Source organism: Dermacentor andersoni, chromosome 7 (assembly GCF_023375885.2).
Source record: "Dermacentor andersoni chromosome 7, qqDerAnde1_hic_scaffold, whole genome shotgun sequence".
In the NCBI taxonomy this organism is placed as follows: Eukaryota; Metazoa; Arthropoda; class Arachnida; order Ixodida; family Ixodidae; genus Dermacentor; species Dermacentor andersoni.
In genome coordinates, this window is record NC_092820.1 from 154,742,108 (window position 1) to 154,751,051 (window position 8,944).

An 8,944-nucleotide genomic window follows, 5' to 3' on the forward strand; every position below is an offset into this window, starting at 1 on the left:
GAAATAAAATGGCAGGCGTTGGCACTTACGGGTTGATGGGGCAAGCAGTCAAAATCATTATTCGAACAGTCAGGCAACAAGTCACCGGTTAGTTCAGCCCCGTCATGCACGATTGGTAACGGAGTGGTCGGAATGGGTACTCCATTTATCAATAAATTGAGCTTCTGCCATAGCTTTCAACTATCATTGTTGCACAGCACCAATGATTTGTGAGAGAAAGCAAGTTTAGCAGTATGTGAGTCCTTGCTCAGGCAATTACATGGGACTGTAATTTACCGTACTCATCTTGTTCTGTAGATAGGCGCATCCCGAACGTATGTTCTTCTTGTTCCATTTAGCAATTGAAACAAACCTCGCGCAGGCAATGTCCATATGATGCGTTTTGGCAGATCCGTACGGCCAGCATATGCTGTTATCGATTACAGAAATCTTTTTTTTTCTTGATGCGTCAGTGCATAGATAATAAAGGGAGATCATAACGGTACAACGCCAGTGACGTGCTCTTCAAGAAGACACTCATGCCGTTCACGAATGATCAGAAGGCTAAAATGATCTTGGCTCTAGAGGTGGCGCACGACAACAAAGAGGAAGGCAGCCAAGCTATTCTGGATGTGGCATTGTGGAGGACGCCCTAGTAAGCCAACAATACTTAAAACGTACGAAGACCTTTCCGAGACGGATAGCTTCACAATACAGTGACACAGGACTACGACTGTAGTTCGTGATGGAGGTTTTGGATGTTTTTGGATGAATGGATGTTTTGGCATTGTTTGTTGCTAACCGCTTAAGGTCATCAGTGTGGAGTACTTAAAAAAATTCGCGACCTAACTAGGGTGGTGCGATAGCTGACGCTATCGCACCACGCTAGTTAGGTCGCGAAACCTCTCGAGCCATCCTACATGACGAAGGCTTGTACGATGCGGCTGTAAACGAATGCGGCCGTATATCTTTCAAAGCTTGCTTGGAGGCGCTTGAATGGCGGCGTGTGAACGCATATCTATTTCATATTTCGTGTACTTCCCGGGCTTTTGTTTCTTATTCGAAAAACAAAAACAAAACCAGGCACACTTAACTACGAAATAAATGCCTGATTCGGAGGCTATTTAAGGTCCCCTGCAAGTTTATAATTGACATGTATGCGAGTCAAGTAATGATGAACAGTTCGCTAATTACAAGCAATTATTATTTAATAATTCGCGCTGAAAAAATATACTATTTGTAAGTACATATGGACAAACGACTGCCGCTACTATGCAGTCGGTACGATTGTTCCAGAGCTCCTGGATTTTTGTGTTGTTTCTTCAGAACTCTTGGTCCATGTTTACTGGAACATCTGATGATATATATATATATATATATATATATATATATATATATATATATATATATATATATATATATATATATATGTATATATATATATATGTAATGACCGGGGTAGTTGGAGAAGTATGGGAGAGGCCCTTGCCCTGGGCGTAACCAGGCTGATGGTGATGTTATATATTTGACGCATCGAGTATTGTAAGTTACGCTATACACATACATGCACATCTCGCACTGTATTATATACGGGATGGATATATTTTGATATTGCCGTTTTACGTAGTGACCAAAATTGCACCATGCTCAGTAGCCTCGACGCCCCTATTTCTTGCGACAGATCGCGCCTTGTGAGATATGAGCCGGTGAACGTGGTCTCCGCTCGCCAGAAACAGAGGGATATTATTGAAACTTGGCTTTTGCGTGACGCCTAGATAAAAGAAGAGAGAGCCGTTTTTCTTTAAAAATAAGAAGGTAGTACTCTAAAATGCCATAACGTGGCGGTAATTTTCTGTTCTTTTCATGCTACGTCATATAATGAGAATGGAAAATAAAGAGAGGACGCCTGTAAATTAATGCACTTTTGGAACGTCATAACCTTTCACACGTGTTTTACGCTTACAATGCATGAAGACAAAGTCGCTTTGCAATTGTAAACATTGTAATGGAAGTGCCATGTTGGAATCAAAAACGAGTAATACCACAAAACACAGGACGTATGCACCAGACGTTCGAAGCGCTTCATCCGTATCCTTCTTATATGTCGTGTTTTGCGCTGTTACTGAGCTTTTTATGCAACCTGTGCCATCCGCCCCAAGTTCGATATATCGTGGAAGTACCATAGTAGGACCTCTAATCTGCCACCGTTAATTATCGACATATATTGTTCGTTCATATATATTAGGCTTCGGAAAGTCGGCCGTGAAACAACTTGGTTATGTTGAAACCTAAATACGCAAATTTTTTCCACCATTGGAGATGTTACATCAGTGGATAACGCATTGACATTGTGAAGGGTGGTATTCTTTCTCTCTTCTTTCTTTTTCCAGCGGATACAATGAGACAAGAGTTCGACAGATACACATGGGGCTGCTTACGTGTGTGAATACGAAAGGATTATACTCCCTTTGGAGAAATGTTTTCGATTGATGTATTCGAAATGCAATAAAATCCGCTCTCCTGAATCGGTGTGTGTGTGTTTACGTATACGTTGGCCACAGATCACTTCATTTTATACACTCATAACGTGGCGTCGACGTTTCATCGCAGTAGACAGCGAACCGATGAAATGCGAAGAGCAAGTGATGCGCTGGAGGCAGGGCGCTCATCTGATATACTCATGACGTGGCGCCACCTCCTCCTCATTGGCTGCGTCGTCACGTGCCCAATGACGCACGCACGAGACCACACGTTTAGTGAACCAGATGGCTGTGATGTGAGGAGTGCAATCACGCACGCACTAGGCACATCTTCAGTCAGCCAGAACCGCGGCGCCACACTGGCGCCGGTTGAAGAACGCTCGTCTCATACCCCGGAGGCCCGGGTTCGATTGCCACCCAGACCGAAATACACCAAATCCATTCATTTACGTTGTTCACAGGAACCTCTCTGAGAAATCTGACGTCCATCCAATCATTTTCGTTGTGGTTTTACTCTTTCGGCCACCTTTCGGCCCAGCCGACTACCACGAATTTTCGCGTAATGGGGCACGTCCTGTCGTCTTTCTTGTCCGTGTCAAGCCAGCGCTACGACTTGGATTGACACACAATGCTTTCGCTATAAGGATTGGTCAGAGAGAATGATCATGAGTATACGTAGAACTCCATAGAATATGCAAGGGGACCCTATAGCAGGTGTCGACCAGCTGAAATTCGGGGGTGAGCACACTTGAAGTTTGAGGTGGGGCCATGTTAAATTTAAGGGTTGGGCCAACGAATTTTGGGGTGAGCCAACATGAAATTTGGGGTAGGCTGAACCTTGCTTTGGCACCGAGCCGACTGAGCGGAGCGTTCACTTGTGCGCACACTTAACTGCGTCGGTTCTTGCAGCCAACCGCAGTCCGCGTCTCTGCAGACCTAAACCGCTGCGCACGAGGGGTGCACGTGCGCTACATAACGGAACTGCTCGACGACGCTGGCACCGGCACCAACGGTGAAGGCGCCTCAATCCTGCGTATAGTTACTATGACAATAATATGGACACGTGTACTTATATTTATCGGTCGACCACGTTTCGCCGCCTAACAAATCTTATCGCACAGCGCGGGACGCGCTTGCATGTATCCGAAGTTTCTGGAAAGTTATCGATGCTTCTATCCGCAGTCTGTTGTCGCCGAACCTTGTGTTATCTGATTTATTCACCTGACGCGAATGGTGTAGAACTTTGTGGAAGGCACGCGGGTTCCAACGATTAGTCTGGAACATTCGATGACTGCTCTATAAAAGCCGACGCGCTTGACCCGCTGATCAGATTTTCGACGATCGCCGACTGTGTTCGCCGCTTTCGTTGTGCTATAAGTGTAGCCTGTTTTGTGGGCACAGGTTCGCCCAATAAAATCTAGTTTTGCCTTTCACAGTATTGCTACTGTGTTCTTAACGTCACCACCACGTCACATCTGGTGGAGGTGCTTGTGCGTTCATGTACCGAACGCCCCCGCAAAGCCGCGATCCAAGCCCGCAGCCCGAGGACAGAACCAACATCGCCCAAGACCAGCGTGCTAGCCGCAGACTGCAAGGACTGCCCCCAGAGCACGGACTTCTACCTGAGACGACTAAGAAGATCGTGGTCAAGACAACCCCAATGACTGCCCCAGCGTACCCCGTTATCCTACAACAACCTCGGGACCCACCAACCTTCCATGGAGCAGCGACTGAAGACCCGGAATCATGGCTGGAGACCTACGAACGAATCGCAACATTCAACAACTGGGACTCCGACGAGAAGCTGCGGCATGTCTACTTCGCCTTAGAAGACACCGCCAGAACTTGGTTTGAGAACAGGGAATCGACCTTGACAACGTGGGACCTGTTCCGTACCGGCTTCCTACGCACCTTTACAAGCGTCATGCGCAAGGAAAGGGCTGAAGCTATGCTGGACGCCCGAGTGCAGCTGCCAAACGAGAACGTCGCCATCTTTACGGAAGAAATGAGCCGTTTGTTCCGCCACGCTGACCCGGATATGGCCGAGGAGAAGAAAGTCCGCTTACTGATGCGTGGTGTAAAGGAGGAACTTTTCGCCGGGATGGTAAGAAGCCCACCGAAGACCGTCGAAGAGTTTCTTCGTGAGGCGACGAACCTTGAGAAGACACTCGAGATCCGGAACCGGCAATTCGATCGCCGCACGAACTATACAAACTACGCCGGGGTTCAATCACTGGCCACCGACGACCTACGCGAGACTATCCGAGCTGTCGTGCGGGAGGAGCTACAAAAGCTCTTCCCATCATCACAGCCTCAAGTGGCTTCGATTGCCGACGCCGTGCCTGAGTAGCTCCAACAACAATTTGGAGTAGCCTTTGAATCGCCGCAGCCTGAGCCGCAAGCGATGACCTACGCCGCCGTCGCGCGCCGTCAAGGTCCCCCTCCGCGACCGCGCCAGGGCCCTGTCACGCCGCAGTTCCGTCGTCCGCCGCCGCCGCAGCCAGCACGACCACCCGTCGTCCAGCGCACCTACGCGAGGAAGACGAACATTTGGCGCGCTCCTGACCACCGCCCGCTCTGCTACCACTGCGGAGAAGCGGGTCACGTCTACCGACGATGTCCATACCGGGAGATGGGACTGCGAGGTTTCGCCGTGAACGCTCCGCGCCCGCAGCAAGGTGAACGCCCCCGGGATATCGCCGACTACCTCGCCGCTACTCAGTGGAGCTCTCGACGACCGTCGCGTTCGCCATCACCAGGCCGCTACCTGTCGCCGCAGCGCCGACCATACACTGGCCCAGCCCGGGGCCGGTCAGCGAGCCCATATCCGGAAAACTAAAGGCAGCAACCGAAGGAGGTGCGGTTGCTGTTCGTCGAACTGACGAAGATCCTCCACCGCCGACGAAGACGACGAAGAGACCACCTCATAATAACGACCCGCCGCAGTCCCGACGAAGTCAGGAAGCCAAGACTACACCGACGAAAGACGACTTGACGACGCGACGTTCCAGCTTCAGTTCAACACGACGCAGCCGTGATCCGACGCCAAGACCCAACTGCAACGCCAGAGAAAGAACCACCGACCTCGACGTGCTTCTCGACGGCCACGCAGTTACCGCCTTAGTGGACACAGGTGCTGATTACTCCGTCATGAGTGGACACATCGCCGCCCAGTTGAAGAAGGTTAAGACTGCATGGGAAGGCCCTCAAATTCGCACCGCTGGAGGACACCTGATTACGCCAACTGGAATCTGCACGGCAAGAATAACCATTCATGACCGGACTTACCCTGCCACCTTCGTTATCCTCCAACAGTGTTCACGAGACGTCATTCTCGGTATGGACTTCCTGAACCAACACGGCGCAATCATCAACCTGAAGTCGAAGTCAATAACGCTGTCGGAAGATAAAGCGATACCGCCGGAGAGACCTCGAAGTCACCACGCCTTGAGTGTGCTCGAAGATCACGTGAGCATCCCGCCTCGCTCCAGCATTGTTATTTCGGTCGGCACCGAAATACCCGCTGACGTAAAAGGTGTCATCGAAGGCGACCAACGTCTCATGCTAGACCGGGAAATTTGCGTCGCAAGAGGGATCGCTCGACTGCATGGAGGGAAAACTGAAGTGTTGCTGACAAACTTTAGCCAAGAGTTCAAGCACATCAACAAGGGCACGACGATCGCGTACATCGAGGAAATTCTGCAAACCAGTAATGCGTTTGTCCTCTCGGATTCCGCCGCATCTACCCCGACGACCATAATTCCCGAACCAGACTACGACATTAATCCAAGTCTCCCCGTGATTAAGCAACAGCAGCTCAGAAGTCTGCTCCAACGATACAAAGGCTGCTTTTCGACGTCATCGAGGATTCGACAAACACCAGTCGCCAAGCATCGCATAATCACTGAGGAGTACGCTCGACCACTCCGCCAGAGCCCTTACCGAGTTTCGCCGCGAGAACGCGAAGCTATAAGAGAACAAGTCGACGAAATGCTGCGCGACGACATCATCCAGCCGTCGAAAAGCCCGTGGGCATCCCCTGTTGTCCTGGTGAAGAAAAAGGACGGAACCCTACGTTTCTGCGTCGATTATCGTCGTCTGAACAAGATCACGAAGAAGGACGTATACCCCCTCCCACGGATAGACGACGCATTGGATCGGCTCTGCAACGCTAAACACTTCTCCTCGATGGACCTCAAGTCTGGCTATTGGCAAATAGAAGTCGACGAAAGAGATCGCGAGAAGACCGCCTTCATCACCCCAGACGGCCTCTACGAGTTCAAGGTTATGCCATTTGGACTGTGCTCGGCGCCTGCAACGTTCCAGCGCGTGATGGACACGGTTTTAGCAGGATTGAAGTGACAGACCTGTCTCGTTTACTTGGATGACGTCGTTGTATTCGCCGGGAATTTCGACGATCACCTTAGGCGGCTTGCCACAGTACTAGAGGCCATCAAGTCATCAGGGCTCACTCTGAAACCAGAAAAGTGCCGCTTCGCTTACGATGAGCTTCTGTTCCTAGGCCACGTCATCAGCAAGTCTGGAGTCCGCCCTGACCCACAGAAGACAGCTGCCATCGCAAAGTTCCCGCAGCCCACCGACAAGAAGGCAGTGCGTAGATTTCTTGGCATGTGTACCTACTACAGGCGATTTGTCAAGGACTTTTCACGCATCGCTGAGCCGCTGACACAGCTAACTAAATGTGACGTCGAGTTAAAATGGGAAACGCCGCAGGCCGACGCATTTCAAGAACTAAAACGACGCATGCAGTCGCCGCCGGTACTTGCGCACTTCGACGAGCACGCCGATACCGAAACCCACACTGACGCCAGTAGCCTAGGCCTCGGTGCCGTCCTAGTCCAGAGAAAAGATGGACATGAACACGTGATAGCTTACGCTAGCCGGTCGTTGTCAAAAGCGGAAGGCAATTATTCTACAACCGAAAAGGAATGCCTCGCCATCGTTTGGGCTACAGCGAAATTTCGCCCTTACCTATATGGCAGGCCATTCAAAGTGGTCAGCGACCATCACGCGTTGTGTTGGCTAGCTAACTTAAAGGACCCTTCAGGACGGCTGGCACGGTGGAGCCTCAGACTACAAGAATACGACATCACTGTAACATACAAGTCTGGACGAAAACACTCAGATGCTGATTGCCTATCACGCGCCCCCATTGACCTGCCGCCGCAAGATGACGAGGATGACGACTCCTTCCTTGGAATAATAAGCGCGGAAGACTTCGCCGAACAGCAACGAGGAGACCCGGAGCTAAAAGCCCTAGTCGAGTATTTGGAAGGGCACACCGACGTTGTCCCTAGGGCATTTAAGCGTGCATTGTCTTCGTTCACGCTACAAAACTACCTGCTCGTGAAGAAGAACTTCTCACCAGTCCGCGCCAGCTACCTTCTTGTTGTACCGTCAGCGCTGCGTCCAGAAATACTGCACGCCCTACACGACGACCCAACCGCTGGGCACCTCGGATTCTCCCGGACGCTGTCGAGAATACAGGAAAGGTATTACTGGCCGCGTCTGACCGCCGACGTCGCCCATTACGTCAAGACATGCCGAGAGTGTCAGCGACGCAAGACACCACCGACAAGACCAGCAGGATTGCTACAGCCGATCGAACCTCCTCGCCGACCATTCCAGCAGATTGGGATGGATTTGTTGGGGCCATTTCCGATGTCAACATCCGGGAATAAGTGGATCGTCGTGGCGACGGACTATCTTACCCGCTTCGCTGAAACTAAAGCTCTACCAAAAGGCAGCGCAGCCGAAGTGGCGAAATTTTTCGTCGAGAACATCCTGCTGCGACATGGTGCCCCAGAAGTCCTCATCACCGACAGAGGAATGGCTTTTACAGCAGAGCTCATCCAAGCCATTCTGCAGTACAGCCAGACAAGCCAGAGGAGGACAACTGCCTACCATCCGCAGACGAATGGTCTCACGGAACGCCTGAACAAGACCCTCGCCGACATGCTGGCGATGTACGTCGACGTTGAGCCCAAGACGTGGGACGCGGTCCTGCCGTATGTAACCTTCGCTTATAACACGGCGGTGCAAGAAACAACACAGATCACGCCATTTAAGCTGGTTTACGGCAGGAACCCGACGACGACACTCGACGCCATGCTGCCGCACGTCACTGACGAGGAAAATCTTGACGTCGCTACCTATCTCCAGCGCGCCGAAGAAGCCCGACAGCTCGCCCGCCTGCGGATCAAGAACCAGCAGAGGACCGACAGCCGACACTACAACCTCCGACGCTTTGTCGAGTACCAGCCCGGTGACCGTGTTTGGGTTTGGACCCCTATACGCCGCCGAGGACTGAGCGAGAAGCTCTTGCGTCGCTATTTCGGACCGTACAAGATCATCCGACGTATTGGCGCACTGGACTATGAGGTCGTACCAGACGGCATTTCGCTGTCACAGCGGCGCCGCTCACGACCTGAAATTGTCCACGTTGTGCCACTCAAGCCGTACCA